Source organism: Dipteris shenzhenensis, chromosome 27 (genome assembly GCF_047967505.1).
Source record: "Dipteris shenzhenensis isolate YYH24624 ecotype China chromosome 27, Dip_SZ_1.0, whole genome shotgun sequence".
Classification (NCBI taxonomy): Eukaryota; Viridiplantae; Streptophyta; class Polypodiopsida; order Gleicheniales; family Dipteridaceae; genus Dipteris; species Dipteris shenzhenensis.
In genome coordinates, this window is record NC_141622.1 from 8234227 (window position 1) to 8251342 (window position 17116).

Consider the following 17116-nt stretch of genomic DNA (forward strand, 5'->3'; position numbering starts at 1 on the left):
AAAAAAGAATGCCATGTGAAGTAATTGTAAACATTAAGCATTGAAAAAGTGTTCAAGTATAAGGTCTCTCTCTCTCTCTCTCTCTCTCTCTTTCTCGTGCTATGAACTTTATCATTTTGAATATCATATTGGATTTCTATATATCAATGCTTGCAATTATTACACTAAACCTAAGAGCCATGCAAAGTTTCATCCCCATGTGCGTATTTAAAATTAAGAGTATAATTTTGAATTTCAGATATCTCAATTCACACATCTAATACATAATGTATTTTAAAAATTATGCCGTGTGTCGTAATTGTAAACATTAAGCATTGAAAAGGTGCTTGCAAAAATGTATGCATTATACCTTCCATGTGGCGCATACCAAATCAAATGGAGACCAAATCTTGCGTGGATGTACGTCTAGGGTAGCCTAAGAGCTGTGTGAAGTTTCATCCCCAACAGGGTTTAGGATTTAGGGTTTAGGATTTAGGGTTTAGTCGTGCTAGTAGGGATTGTAAAAATGTACGCATTATACCTTCCACGTGGCGCATACCAAATCAGTTGGAGACCAAATCTTGCGTGGATGTACGTCTATGGTAGCCTAAGATCCGTGTGAAATTTCATCCCCAACAGGGTTTAGAATTTAGGGTTTAGGGTTTAGGGTTTAGGGTTTAGTCGTGCTAGTAGGGATTGTAAAAATGTACGCATTATACCTTCTATGTGGCACAAACCAAATCAGTTGAAGACCAAATCTTGCATGGACGTATGTCTAGGGTAGCCTAAGAGCCATGTGAAGTTTCATCCCCAACAGGGTTTAGGGTTTAGGGTTTAGTCGTGCTAGTAGGGATTGTAAAAATGTATGCATTATACCTTCCACGTGGTGCATACCAAATCAATTAGAGACCAAATCTTGCATGTATGTACGTCTAGGGTAGCCTAAGAGCCGTGTGAAGTTTCATCCCCAACAGAGTTTAGGGTTTAGTCGTGCTAGTAGGGATTGTAAAAATGTACGCATTATACCTTCCACGTGGCGCATACCAAATCAGTTGGACACCAAATCTTGTGTGGATGTACGTCTAGGGTAGCCTAAGAGCTGTGTGAAGTTTCATCCCCAACAAGGTTTAGGGTTTAGGGTTTAGTCGTGCTAGTAGGGATTGTAAAAATGTACGCATTATACCTTCCACGTGGCGCATACCAAATCAGTCAGACACCAAATCTTGCATGGATGTACGTCTAGGGTAGCCTAAGATCTGTGTGAAGTTTCATCCCCAACAAGGTTTAGGGTTTAGGGTTTGGTCGTGCTAGTAGGGATTGTAAAAATGTACGCATTATACCTTCCATGTGGCGCATACCAAATCAGTTGGACACCAAATCTTGCATGGATGTACATCTAGGGTAGCCTAAGAGCCTTGTGAAGTTTCATCCCCAATCGGGTTTAGGGTTTAGTCGTTCTAGTAGGGATTGTAAAAATGTACGCATTATACCTTCCACGTGGCGCATACCAAATCAGTTGGACACCAAATCTTGCGTGGATGTACGTCTGGGGTAGCCTAAGAGCGTGTGAAGTTTCATCCCCAACAAGGTTTAGGGTTTAGGGTTTAGGGTTTAGTTGTGCTAGTAGGGATTGTAAAAATGTACGCATTATACCTTCCACGTGGCGCATACCAAATCAGTTGGACACCAAATCTTGCATGGACGTATGTCTGGGGTAGCCTAAGAGCCGTGTGAAGTTTCATCCCCAACAAGGTTTAGGGTTTAGTTGTGCTAGTAGGGATTGTAAAAATGTACGCATTATACCTTCCACGTGGCACATACCAAATCAGTTGGACACCAAATCTTGCGTGGATATACGTCTAGGGTAGCCTAAGAGCCGTGTGAAGTTTCATCCCCAACAGGGTTTAGGGTTTAGTCGTGCTAGTAGGGATTGTAAAAATGTACGCATTATACCTTCCACGTGGTGCATACCAAATTAGTTGGACGCCAAATCTTGCGTGGATGTACGTCTAGGGTAGCCTAAGAGCCATGAAAAGTTTAATCTCCAACAGATAAGTCCACATGCATATTTTGTTAGTACGTGCACCATTTTTCACACGTAGTCGTGTTAGTAGGGATTGTAAAAATGTACGCATTATACCTTCCACGTGGCGCATACCAAATCAGTTGGATACCAAATCTTGCGTGGATGCACGTAGCCTAAGAGCCGTGCAAAGTTTAATCTCCAACAGATAAGTCCACATGCATATTTCGTTAGTACGTGTGCCATTTTTCACACGTAGTCGTGCTAGTAGGGATTGTATAAATGTACGCATTATACCTTCCACGTGGCGCATACCAAATCAGTTGGACACCAAATCTTGCATGGATGTACGTCTATGGTAGCCTAAGAGCCGTGCAAAGTTTAATCTCCAACAGATAAGCCCACATGCATATTTCGTTAGTATGTGCACCATTTTTCATACGTAGTTGTGCTAGTAGGGATTGTAAAAATGTACGCATTATACCTTCCACGTGGCGCATACCAAATCAGTTCGAGACCAAATCTTGCATGGATGTATGTCTAGGGGCCTAAGAGTTGTGCGAAGTTTCATCCCCAACAGATAAGTCCACATGCGTATTTCGTTAGTACGTGTGCCATAGCTTTGCTGTAGTCGTGCTAGTAGGGATTGTAAAAATGTACGCATTGTACATTCCACGTGGCGCATACTAAATCAGTTCGAGACCAAATCTTGCATGGATGTACGTCTAGGGTAGTGTAAGAGCCGTGTGAAGTTTCATCCCCAACAGATAAGTCCACGTGCATATTTCATTAGTACGTGCGCTATTTTTCATACATAGTCATGCTAGTAGGGATTGTAAAAATGTACGCATTATACCTTCGACATGGCGCATATCAAATTAGTTGGACACCAAATCTTGCATGGATGTATGTCTACGGTAGCCTAAGGTCCGTGCAAAGTTTAATCTCCAACAGATAAGTCCACATGCATATTTCGTTAGTACGTGCACCATTTTTCATACGTAGTCGTGCTAGTAGGGATTATAAAAATGTACGCATTGTACCTTCCATGTGGCGCATACCAAATCAGTTCGAGACCAAATCTTGCATGGATGTACGTCTAGGGTAGTATAAAAGCCATGTGAAGTTTCATCCCCAACAGATAAGTCCACGTGCGTATTTCATTAGTACGTGCACCATTTTTCATACGTAGTCGTGCTAGTAGGGATTGTATAAATGTACGCATTATACCTTCCATGTGGCGCATACCAAATCAGTTGGACACCAAATCTTGTGTGGATGTACGTCTACGGTAGTCTAAGAGCCGTGCAAATTTTAATCTCCAACAGATAAGTCCACATGCATATTTCGTTAGTACGTGCGCCATTTTTCATACGTAGTCGTGCTAGTAGGGATTGTAAAAATGTATGCATTATACCTTCCACGTGGCGCATACCAAATCAGTTCAAGACCGAATCTTGCATGGATGTATGTCTAGGTGGCTGAAGAGTCATGCGAAGTTTCATTCCCAACAGAAAAATCCACACGCACATTTCGTTAGTACGTGCGCCATAGCTTTGCCGCAGTCGTGCTAGTAGGGATTGTAAAAATGTACGCATTGTACCTTCCACGTGGTGCATACCAAATTAGTTCAGACCAAATCTCACGTGGATGTATGTCTAGGGTGGCCTAAGAGTCGTGCGAAGTTTCATCCCCAACAGATAAGTCCACACGCGTATTTTTGTTAGTACGTGCGTCATAGCTTTGCCGCACTCGTGCTAGTAGGGATTGTAAAAATGTACGCATTATACCTTCCATGTGGCGCATACCAAATCAGTTGGAGACTAAATCTTGCATGGATGTATGTCTAGGGTGACCTAAGAGTCATGCAAAGTTTCATCCCCAACAGAACTGTCCACATGCGTATTTCGTTAGTATGTGCATCATTTTTCATACGTAGTTGTGCTAGTAGGGACCAACAGATAAGTACACACGCGTATGTTGTTAGTACGTGCACGAATTTTCTTAGTCACGTTTTTAAAATGTCCTAAAGCACAAAACAAATTACAACATTACTACTAATAAACAATTTTTTGTTTTACAAACATAACAAATCCCATTGAGAAGACATCGGACATCATGTATAAAATAGAATCTAATACAATGATGTGTATGAATGTGTATACAACATCAGAGTGAAATACAAAATATGAGTCCATGAAAATTACAATGGTACAGTCACACAGTGAGCCTATACATATCGAATACAAAAATGTGTAATCAACTAGTGATACCCAATAAAAATCAATCTGATCAACTGATGATCCCAAAAAATATGATATGTAATGTGCTACTCCTCAGGATCAGCTCTCATGCCAATAGTTGCAAGTATGCTCTCGTGATCTGCCACTGCAAGGCACCATCATGGAGTGGACGTCGCCTTGCAAGTGCGAACACGACTCAAAGTAATCTTGATCCCAACAACAAGATGAGAATACATGTATGCCTCCTAATCCACCATGTACTCCTGGAACTCAATATAGCGACCACGCCTCTGTATCTATTGAAAATAGTGGCCACCTATGATCATGCTATGAGCATTGAAGTGCATCCCATGCCCATCCACTGTATCCTCATTCAGCACACTCTTCAGCATAGAGCGTCGCAACAAGTAATAATCCACACCCTCCTCATTGCCCTCCGAAGCAATAACCACGAAGATATCACCAATACGCAAAATATCTGTAAGCTGGTCATAATCTCTAGACGAACTGAATCCCGCATCCTGATCATCATGTACCTCCTCCCAAGGCTGGAAGGGAGAAAGCACTCGCCGTACCCATGGATCGGCCCATGGTTATCATGGAGCACCCTCCCCAATTATCATCAATGCATGCAGAGCAAAAATATGCAAACCATCAAGAAAAGATCGTGGGGTGAGACTCACCTACGCTCTTGATGGAATGGAAATCAAGAGTGCCAAGCATATAACGACAATCAAAAGGCCTAGACCGATCAAGACTCCCAATGTCCACGCACCAAAAATACCAGCTCACCACCCTATCCTCACGCGACTGAAACGAGGAGATAGCACTAGTGGATAAGTGTTGGTTGCACCACCACACCACATCATGTGCATCCTTGAAGCGATCGGCACTGTGACGCAACTGGTATTGACGCAAAGCACACTTCACACAAGCACCTGCACCATCGTGCTCTCCCTTACCGTGCTCTGTCTCGAAGTAGCTCCATGTGATCGGAATGCCTGTCTCACGGTGCCATCTGCAGAACCAATAAAACTGTCTAGCGGATTTGAACTGACCACCACAGCTGTCTGACTAGATCCAGCGCCGCTGCCATGTGACACCATGATCCCTCAAGAAACTATCATGCAAAGTGAAGCAATGCTGCACAAAATGGGCATCATGCGATCGATCATCACTAATGTAGAAGTGATACTCTTGCACAATGACGCGTGAGTCCATGGTGCTATCAATGCCATCCACATGAGCCTGTGCATGACAATAGCTAATGTGCACAAATATAGCAACCTGCAATATGGCATTGAAAAAAAATATGACTATTGAAATAATTCAATATAATGAGGCGGGGAAAAAATCAATACTCAATCACACGTCACCTATTCGAAGAAATAATACTCTGATTGGATCTCATGCTGTGGTGCAAAAGTGTAATTCTCCGCAAAGTCCACCACTGAGACAACCACCCCTATAGGAAATGTCCTCAAACATGCACGGAACTGGCGATCCTCCCATTTCGCAGTGTGCGAGTGGTGTATGTAGTGGTACAGCTTCCCTCGAAAACTGTCAATGAATACAACACGTGGTATCTCCTTCCCCACAAGCTGCAACCTCCTTGACTATGCACCACCATCTAATGTTAAGGTACTGTACTCATACTGCTGCCAATGAACCATCTGCACATCACAAGTATCTAGTGCAACTCGTGGCACTCTAGCAAAGTCACCACACAAAGTACACATGCCTTCCACACAATCAAGGGAGTGGAATAAGGCATCACCATCTCGTGTATACAATATGGAATGAATGAATTCACGAGGGCTAGTAGGAACCACTCCCCTATGACCATCAAGGGAATGGAATACGTCATACATCAATCCAAAATCCACATAGTAGTGACAACAGCATGTGTCACGCTCCTGAGAGCATCGCACAAACCATGACCTGCATCGCTCAAATGACCTTTGCCCAATCTTGAACTCCGGGTGTGCCTCTACAAACTGAGTGTACAACTCAGTCTAGGTACACTCCAAAAAACATGCACCATGCTCAATGTACACACCGCGTGACACCCTCTTCCACAATGCCTTCTTAAACATCGGGGATGCTCTGCAATGCTCCTCTCAAAACTGTTGTATGAAGGACCTAGTGGAATCATCCAACAATCAATCGCTATGAGGTGCACGACCACTCGAAGCCCAAAGAGCATCAGTCTCACTATCCTCTAGACTCTACCTCCTAATCATGCCTGCTCGCAATGTGTGCAGTGCAATCTAAAGAAGACGTGAAGCGGTATGCACATGGCCTATCATATGAGGTCTACTAATGGTAGCCACAATAGCACGACGTGCTGCCAAGGCATCATTGGAGTTCCTATGCTTAATAGAACCATAGGAACGTTGAATACTACTAAGGACCTCGCTAGATACAACCCTATCTCTACGTGCACCAAGACCAGCAAGCCTCCTACACTCTACCAAGTCAGGGTGATCAATCAGGGACGTGAGAAGAGAAGATTGTGAAGCTGGTGTGAGGTCACAAAAAAAAGACTGCACAATCTTGCTAGTACGATGACGGATAGTGGACTTCGGCAAGTCACGTTGTGAAGCAACACTACTGTTGCAAGGTGGGGCAAGGGGATCAATGGGAGATGGTAGGGTGGATGGGGGAAGGGAGGCACCAAGGGGAGCAGGGGGAGGGGGAGGGGGGAGGGTGGAGGGGGAAGAGGTAGAGGTGGAGGCCAAAATGTAGGTGGCTAGGGGAAGGGCGGAGGCTGGAGGTAGGGGAGCGGATGAGGATGGGGGGACAATGGAGGTGGGGGTGGGGGTGGAGGTGGAGGTGGAGGTGGAGGTGGGATGTAGAGGTAGAGGTGGAGGTGGATCAGTGGTGGCAACGCGAGCTCTAGCTCTAGAGGCTCTCTTGCGCTCACGAGCCTTCCGCTTGCGCTCCTCATCAATGAGATTTGGGGGGGGTTCCTACATCTTTCACGTCTACTAGCTCTACGGCTTTGAGAACCCATTCTCAATGAAAGTAGGATGGAAGGTGTGACAAAGTGATGAGGAGGCAAGAATGGCTAAGAATGGGTGAAATGAACCAAAACGTGGTGTCTTATAGAGAGCCTCAACTCATCCACTAGATTGCTCTTAGATTGCTCTTCATTATTATTGGTGGAGAGGTGCTAAGATTGAAACTAATTGGCTAAGTTTTGTACCTTCAAATACCTCGATCGAGGTATGCTATGCCCAGATCATATACCTCGATTCTTCCTAAATCTAACCGTTGGATTTGGGATTTGATGATTCAACCACACACCCTTATGTGCCTACTAACCTTCCACTGAATTGGATTTGCTTAATTATTCAAAATACTAAAAAAATGTGGTGTGCTACTAAAATGCATGTATTTTATGACTTTATTTATTATAAATAATTATTTATAATTAGATAAATCATTCAAAAAATTACCAATAAATCAAGTTAAGCTCTACATAATGCAAAGAGACCACTTACAAAGTTTCAATAACATTCAATCTAAAATGAGTGAGAAATTTAGAATTTAATATGACACTCTCTGTTCATGTCGACAAACGTGTGACCACCCTGGAACCATGCCGTGTGACACAAAGAAATTTTTTGTGTGTGCATCGAATTTTCGATCAGACTATACGATTGTGTGCACAATAGCAAGTGTGATGTTGTGTCAGAAGACTTCAAAGACTAGATCCATAGGGAAGTAGGTGAGATTTGCATTTTTGTGTGCTAAAAAGCTTGTTTTTCCACCTCCTAAGGATTGGGGAGTGAACAAAAAGTGGACACCCTTAGCTTGCTACTTCCCATGATGTGAGCAGGCCTCCCTCATCAATGAGACTTCAACTGCAAAGTAGTCTTGATGTGGACGATGCATGACTTCCCAAGCGATGGCGAGTGTTCAGGTAAGCATTGCACTTTTAATTATAAGTAGGCAATCGATGTGGCACCCTAAACCCACCTTCAACTCTTAATTGCATCTATTGTTCAGGTTTCACTACATCGAGTTATCATGCATGTCCTGTTGGTGGTCCTTCGCTAGTTGCCTCACGGGCATACACATTGAATAAGGTCATCTATGAGAATCACCATCGATTTCTCCCACTTGATCATCCTAGATATGTCACCCCTTGGAATGAAGTCCCCCCACAGTCACTCACTACGGGAGATTAGATGAGAATTTGGGATGGATCCACGACTCCTTCACCACTTGGCATGAGCCGGTAAGGGTTTGTAACTATTGTGTGCTATATTGGCTGGAAAAAAAGATTGTCCGCTCACACCAGCTTTTGTTTAGATACTCCATCTTTTATGGTTTATCATATTGGTCCCACCTCAAGATCAATCACTTGCTTGATCCCATGCATATCTTCAAGAATGTGGCATCTACCATTTGGGAACATTTGAATGGGACACAAGATTCCGCAGGCACCTATGCACCCCACCCCGCACACCCTCCATCCCCTCAAGATTAAAAAACCCAACCTAAAATCTAGAAACCCCTCCCATAGCCCCCCCCAAATTCCCCCTTGAGTTGGGCTCATGCCCCATCCCCATGGCCATGCCTTCATAGCCCACACATGCTAGCGGAGCTTTCTCTCGTACATCCCAAACTCACCACAAGACACACACCCCTTATATCCCCACCAATGCCCCTGCAAATTGGCCCCACCCTGCCCTCAGTGCCTCACTCATTCTCCCCCTCTGCATTGTAAGGGAGGATCTACGCGCCACAGGGAGGATGCGTGAAGCTTGGCCACAAGAGAGGCCAAATGGGCGTGTGTTTTTACCTCATGCACTGTGGAGGTTATCAAAGCTAGAGATGGTGGCGGTGAAGCGAGCTATCACTACAGTTCGTACTCCCACTGGATGCATGAGGTGTTTGAAGGTTCTAGTAGTGCCTATAGACGCGCATGCTATTTTGCACATCTATCAAGCACGTCTATAGTTGGTTTGTCTTGTTGTGATCGGTCATATATGTGACAAACTTGTCGGGACTCCCAACAAAGCCATGGGCTACTAGCAAAGGAGTTCCCCAAGAGGTAGTCATAGTGCTACGTCCAAGAGGAGTTGGGCCAGGGGTATAGGCCCCTGAGGTGTTGCCTGAGTGGAATCAAAGTCCTCTAGAGGGTAGAGACCATGATGTCTCCTTCTACGAAGCTTTTTGTACTCGTTGGACGTGCGACATGATCTCATGTCTAATTTGGGGGGATTGGACAAACATAGACACAAACACAAATAAAAAACAAGAGCGGGTAATTAGAAACGAAAAGACAATTAATTACTTGAGACAACTATGAAATTCAAACTCAAAAAATTACGGGCAGGCAATTAATCGCTTGTGAAAATTATGAAATGACATCAATGCATAAAGGATAAAAATGAAAGGACAATTATTTACTTAAGACAATTATGAAAAGCCAATTTTGAAAAGACAAATATTTATGAAAGACAAGTGGAATCCAATAAGATTTTCATATATATATATAAGATAGAGACCAAAAGTATGTCTCCAAAATTATGTATATAAAAAATATGTCTCCAAAAGTATGCTTAAGCAAAATTTGTCTCCACAAGAGACTTCTCTAAAAATGTCAAAATGGTGGAGGAGGTCTACTACTCTGGGTTACTCTCTGAGGTACTTTTCTCCTCCGCACCGCTAGGCAGGTCATAGTGCTATATCCAAGAGGAGTTAGGCCAGTGGTATAGGCCCCTGAGGTGTTTCCTGAGTGGAATCAAAGTGTGGGGGTTAAAGGTCACTGTGCCTTAACCCTGGTTATGTACAATAATTACACACATATATAAATGAATGAAAAAGAAGATTAGGGTGGTTCTGCACCCACCAAAACTTGTGTGGCTCTCTGTCTCTCTCTCTCACTCTCTCTCCCTCTTCCGTTCTTGCTTCCGTTGAGAGCACTCTCAACTGGTATCAGAGCCCGGGTGATCTAGCTGAGCGTGCGTGAATGCTTTGAAGCTCAGCAGCTCTGTGGGAGGAAGGAGAAGCTTTGTGGGAAGCTTTGTGGGTGACTTTACTTGCATCCGAGTGTGCAGAGACCTTGGAGGAACCTTTGGAAAAGTCACTTTGGCTTTACGAAGTGGTTTTGAGAGCCTGTTAAGAGCTTTCAAAGAAAAAGTCGTTTTTTGAGCTTTTCCCTGTTCCGTTCGATGGCAGAGACTCCGTATTGACTTGTAGAGGCAACTATTGCTTGCTTTTGGTGTCCACATTACTTCAGGAGCCTGGAAACACCTTCATTCCTGAATCTGGGATCATTTCATTGGATTTCTGAGTCACTGTGTCAATTCCTGCGTTTTTTGCCCGGGTGTTGGAACTCAAGTTTGGAGCAACCATTTGCAGATCTGTCAGTTCCGGTGGACTCAAGAGGTCCTAAAACTTCTATGTTGCTCATCATTCGCACTCCGGTGGAGTTTACAGATAGCTCTGTTTCCAAAAACGTTTTTCAGTGACCCGTGTGTTGGACCCAGTGATTGAGACCACGGTTTCCAAAACCGTCTATCCCATTACGTTCCGGACGCCCAAAAACCCCTACCTATCAGTTCTTGCGCGATTCGGTGAAGGATTTTCAGAGTTATAAATCTCTGTGTATTCGATTTCGTCTCTCTGTTATGCATTTTTCATACTAAGGTTTTGAAACCTTAGATTTATGCCACATGGCAGTGGATAAGTGTTGACTCCCATTTCTCACTCATCGGTTGGGATTTTGGAGTTCTGGCAGAAGAGAGATATTTGCAGATTTTCTTGCTGAGTCCGATTATGCAATGGCGCCCATGTTTTGAAGCATCTCAGGTTCTATTTTCAGTAGCGCTCATTACCGTGGGACTATGATTTCTTGAGCATACCTTATGCAGATCACTCTGGTTGCAGTTTGAGCAGTGTGCGCTCATTCGTGGTATGCATTGGGTTGCAATGGATGATTTATAGGCCATTTGGATGCATTGCGGTCCTTATTGGATGCGCTGATAGGCCCAAATTGCCTTGTGGGATGCTATTTTTTATGGACGCTTTGCACATGGATGCTATTTTAAGCTGAGGGACAGCTTTGACACATTGCAGGTGATGCACTGATAGTGCTATGCTCTCTTGGATGAGACATTAATGATGCATATGCCAGTGGACAGTGTTTATGCTTGAGTCATTTGGCACTTATTGGCATTTTCTTTTGGGCCAGATTTGCTCACATGGATGCATAGTATATGCACATGAGTCAGATGCTTTGAGTTTTGAGTTTTGGTGATATTTCACTCTATTGTGGCATACACATTTGGGTGCACCTGGTATTTGGTGTGATTCTCTCTTGCAGGCACCAGCATTTGGGATTTTGCTTTATTTGCATCATGGCATCCTCTTCCATGCCTGAAAAGGAGTTTTTCAGCATTAAAAAGTTTGATGGGACAAACTTTTCTTTGTGGAAAGAACAGATAAGGGATGTGCTTATTCAAAAGAAGCAGATTAAACCCTTGGCAGGGATTGAAGCTAAGCCTGCAAATATGTCTGAGGATGATTGGAATGAGTTGGATGCATTAGCAAAGTCTACTATTAGACTTCATCTTGCAGAGTCAGTTTATTTCACAGTAGTAAATGAGCAGACTACGGAAGATTTGTGGAAGAAACTGTGTGCCACTTATGAAAAGGAAACTGCCTCTAATAAAGTTTACCTCATGAAGAGGTTGTTTGAGCTGCAGATGAAGGAAGGGGTCTCCATTGCTTCTCACTTGAATGAATTCAATATTATTTTCAGCCAGCTTCAGGCTCAGAAAATGAATTTTGATGCGGAGACTAAGGCAATATTTCTCTTATGTTCATTGCCATCCTCATGGGATACCTTCCGTACAGCTGTCAGTAACTCTGCACCTGGTGGAGTACTGAAATTTGATGATGTTGTGGGTAGCTTGTTGGCCGAGGAGATTAGACGGAAGTCTATGGATGGCAACAAGCAGGATGCAGCCTTAAATGTGCAAAGGGGCAGATCACAGTTCAGGGGGAAGTCCCAAGAAAGAGGGAAGTCTCGTAGCAAATCCAGGGCACGGAACATTGAGTGTTACCACTGTGGCAAGAAGGGCCATATGAAAAAGGATTGCTACAAGCTGAAAAGAGAGCAAAAGGATAAGAAAAAGAATGCAAATTGGGGTGCAAATCAAAAGGAAGAGAGTCCAAGGGAGGACAAAGGAAAAGTGAAGATCGAGGAGATCAATGCAGTCACACATGATAGTGACAATGATGTTCTCTTCATGTCTAGTTTATCTGCAGAGTTGCTTACCACTTCAGATGATGCATATTCCCAGGATTGGATTTTGGATTCTGGTGCTTCATTCCATGTTACTCCCCATAGGGAATGGTTCTCCACTTATGATAGTGGAAAGACAGGTTGTGTGCATCTTGGAAATGACTATGCATGTGACATAGTGGGAGCAGGTGACATAAAGTTTTCTTTTGCAAATGGGTTTGCATTTGTTTTGAAACATGTGAGACATGTGCCTAAGCTGACCAAGAGTCTTATTTCAGTGGGTCAGCTAGATGATGCTGGTTTTCACACCACTTTTGGCTTTCAGAGTTGGAAAATTCAGAAGGGCTCTATGCTTTTGGCCAGGGGTGCCAAGTGTGGGACTTTGTATCCCTTACATGTATCAGGGGTATTTGATCATGTTGTTGCAATAACCGAGCAGCCAAGCACTTCTTTGTGGCATTGCAGGTTGGGGCACATGAGCCAGAATGGAATGAAACTCTTATGCCGTTTGGGTTATGTACCGCATTTGAGTTTCTCTGATTTTGAATTTTGTGAGCACTGTCTCTATGGGAAGCAGACTAAATCAGCCCATAAAAGAAGGGGAAAGAAAGAGTTTGAAATGCTTGATTTGGTGCATTCAGACGTATGTGGTCCCATGCCTACACGGTCATTAGGCGGGGCTGAATACTATGTGACATTCATTGATGATGCAACTAGGAAAGTGTAAGCTTATGCTATAGCTCGAAAGAGTGATGTGTTTCAGGTATTTCAGAAATGGCTGGCCTTGGTTGAGAATCAGTCAGGTAGAACGCTTAAATGCCTACGGACTGACAATGGTGGAGAGTATCTCTCTCATGACTTTCAGCATTTCTGTGATACTCGTGGGATTAAGAGGGAGCTTACATCCCCTCGTACTCCAGAGCAAAATCCAGTTGCAGAAAAGATGAATCGTACCATTCAAGAAAGGTTGCAATGCATGCTTTCCAATGCAAGTCTTTCTGGTGGTTTTTGGGCTGAGGCAATGAAGACTGCAGTGCATGTGATCAATAGATCACCTAGTAAGAGTTTGGATGGTGGTATTCCTGAAGAGGCATGGAGTGGCAAGAAGCCCTCTTACTCTCATTTGCGTATATTTGGGTGTGAGGCATATGCACATGTGCCAAAAGAGCTTCGAAAGAAGCTAGATCCTAAGTCTAGGAAATGCATCTTTCTAGGTTATGGTGAAAGTGGAGAGATGGGCTATCGTCTCTGGGATCCAGAAGCAAAGAAGATCATACGCAGCCATGATGTGGTCTTCAATGAGAAGAAGATGCATAAGGCACCCATGAGGGATGTGGGAATGAGGAGAATCACTTTCCAGGATGTGAATCCACCTACATATGTTGATAGACAGCAAGCTGTCCATGCACCAAATGTGCAAGAAATGGTACCACCAAGTACTCCCACAGGTATACAATCAAGGGTAGATGATGGATCATCTATTGGTGGAAATGATGAGCCAAATGTGGCTGATATGCAAGTGGGACAGCAAGCTGAAATGCCTTTGAGAAGATCATCTAGAGTGTCTAGACCGCCTGATAGGTTTGTTCCAGGGGTAGACTATGTGATGCTTACTGATTGCGGGGAGCCTTCTTGCTATAGAGAGGCTATGATGCGTGAGGATCAACGCAAGTGGGAGTATGCTATGCAATCAGAGATGAGTTCACTTATGAAGAATAAGACTTGGGACTTGGTTTCTTTGCCACATGGAAAGAAAGCATTGCCATGTAAATGGGTCTACAAAATGAAGGTCACAGGTGATGATGTGCCTAGGTACAAGGCCCGTTTGGTTGCTAAAGGGTTCAAGCAAGAGAAGGGTGTGGACTTTGATGAGATATTCTCTCCGGTTGTGAAGATGACCACACTTAGATGCATGCTTGGACTAGTGGCATCAGAGGATATGGAGCTTATGCAAATGGATGTCAAGACAGCTTTCTTGCATGGGGATTTGCATGAGGAAATTTACATGGTGTAGCCGGAAGGCTTTGAAGAAAAGGGCAAAGAGCATTTAGTTTGCAAGCTGAAGAAGAGTCTCTATGGTCTTAAGCAAACACCTAGAGAATGGTATCAGAAGTTTGATGCTTTCATTCAGTCCCAGGGTTTTAGGAGTGAAATTGATCACTGCCCCTACACTAAAAGGGCTAAGGATAGTAGCCTGATAATCCTGGCACTATATGTGGATGATATGCTATTGGCTAGCAAGAATACTTATGAGCTAGATGCTTTAAAGGCCAAGTTGCATGAGGCCTTTGATATGAAGGATTTGGTACTTGCAGGTCATATTCTTGGTATGCGCATCACGCGTGATCGGAGTAGGAAACTCCTTTGGCTTTCACAAAAAGAGTATGTTACAAAAGTATTGCAGCGTTTCAATATGGAGGGGGGGAAGGCAGTGAGTACTCCATTGCCTCCATATGTGAAACTGAGTCATATAGATAGTCCCAAATCAGATGAGGAGAGGGCCATGATGGCCAAGGTTCCTTATGCATCAGCAGTTGGGAGTCTTATGTATGCTATGATAGCTACTAGACCAGACATTGTATTTGCAGTGGGAGTTGTTAGCCGGTATATGGCTAATCCAGGAAAGAGGCATTGGGAGGCAGTTAAGTGCATCATGAGGTACATGAAGGGTACCAAGGAGATGTGCATTTGCTTTGGTAAAGGAGACATGCGTGTACTTGGGTACACAGATTCAGACTATGCAGGGCATGTGGATAGTAGGAGATCCACTTCTGGTTATGTGTTCACCTTTGCAGGTGGTGCAGTGTCGTGGATGTCTCGTGCACAGAAGTGCATTGCTTTGTCTACCACAGAGGCTGAGTATGTTGCAGCCACAGAGGGTTGCAAGGAGGCTATATGGCTTGATCGGCTAGTGGGAGATTTGGGGATTCATACAGGTGTACCGACATTGCATAGTGATTCCATGAGTGCTATTCAGCTAGCACGGAATCCAGTCTTTCATGCAAAGACCAAACACATTGAGGTCAGGTATCATTTCATCAGGGAGGTACTTGAGGACAAGCGCATAGAGCTTGTCAAGGTTCATACAGATGATAACCCTGCAGATATGCTGATGAAGAGTCTACCTAGTCAGCGGTTTGAGTATTGTCGTGTATTGATGGGCATTGGATAGTATGCTCACTGGTTGTTCTCCCTTAAAGGCACATTGTCCTTTAAGTGGGAGGTTGTGGGGGTTAAAGGTCACTGTGCCTTAACCCTGGTTATGTACAATACTTACACACATATATAAATGAATGAAAAAGAAGATTGGGGTGGTTCTGCACCCACCAAAACTTGTGTGGCTCTCTGTCTCTCTCTCTCGCTCTCTCTCCCTCTACCGTTCTTGCTTCCGTTGAGAGCACTCTCATCAAAGTCCTCTAGAGAGTAGAGACCATGATGTCTCCTTCTATGAAGCTTTTTGTACTCGTTGGACGTGCGACGTGATCCCATGTCTAATTTGGGGGGATTGGACAAACGTAGACACAAACACAAAAACAAAAAATAAAAAACAAGAGCGGGTAATTAGAAGCGAAAAGACAATTAATTACTTGAGACAATTATGAAATTCAAACTCAAAAAATTACGGGCAGGCAATTAATCACTTGTGAAAATTATGAAATGACATCAACACATAAAGGATAAAAATGAAAGGACAATTATTTACTTAAGACAATTATCTCGGGGGGGTCACTCATCATATGTAACCCTATCACGTGAGTTCAACAGAAGGATTTTTTTTATTTCTAAAATTTACAGAATTAAATATACATAAGGGACTATTTAAAATAGTTTTGGAAAAAATTTACAGATTTGTATAGAAAAGGGGTACATTTTATTCATGAAATTTTTTACAGATAAGGGACTTTAAATATAGGCCTTGAATGCACGTGATATAGAGGGTTTATACATAGTGACCCCCCCGAGACAATTATGAAAAGCCAATTTTGAAAAGACAAATATTTATGAAAGACAAGTGGAATCCAATAAGATTTTCATATATATATATATATAATAGAGACCAAAAGTATGTCTCCAAAATTATGTATATAAAAAATATGTCTCCAAAAGTATGCTTAAGCAAAATTTGTCTCCAAAAGAGACTTCTCTAAAAATGTCAAAATGGTGGAGGAGGTCTACTACTCTGGGTTACTGTCTAAGGTACTTTCCTCCTCCGCACCGCTAGGCAGGTCACTAGGGACCTCATCCTCCACCTCTTCTAATATGCGGTCATGCTCTTCAGAGATTATGTACTCGCAATCCACAAATGCCTCCACACAATCCATTATGTCCATTACACAATCATATTTGAGGCTCCACCGTGGTCGTGGCAGTCTCTCTACAACCTACGGAGATCCCATAGGTTGTTTCGTGTGTTCCTCAGTCGGCCTTGCTCTACTACTCTTTGGCTTGTACCCCACCCAGAAGCATGCACCCCCACGTTGTACTTCACCCAGTCACTCTCTTGTGCAATCTTCTCTTTTACATGAGCTAGTAGCAAAGCTATGTCTATAATGCTTGCGATGTGGGGACCGGGTTGGGACTTAGGGAGGACACTCGTGGGCGAGG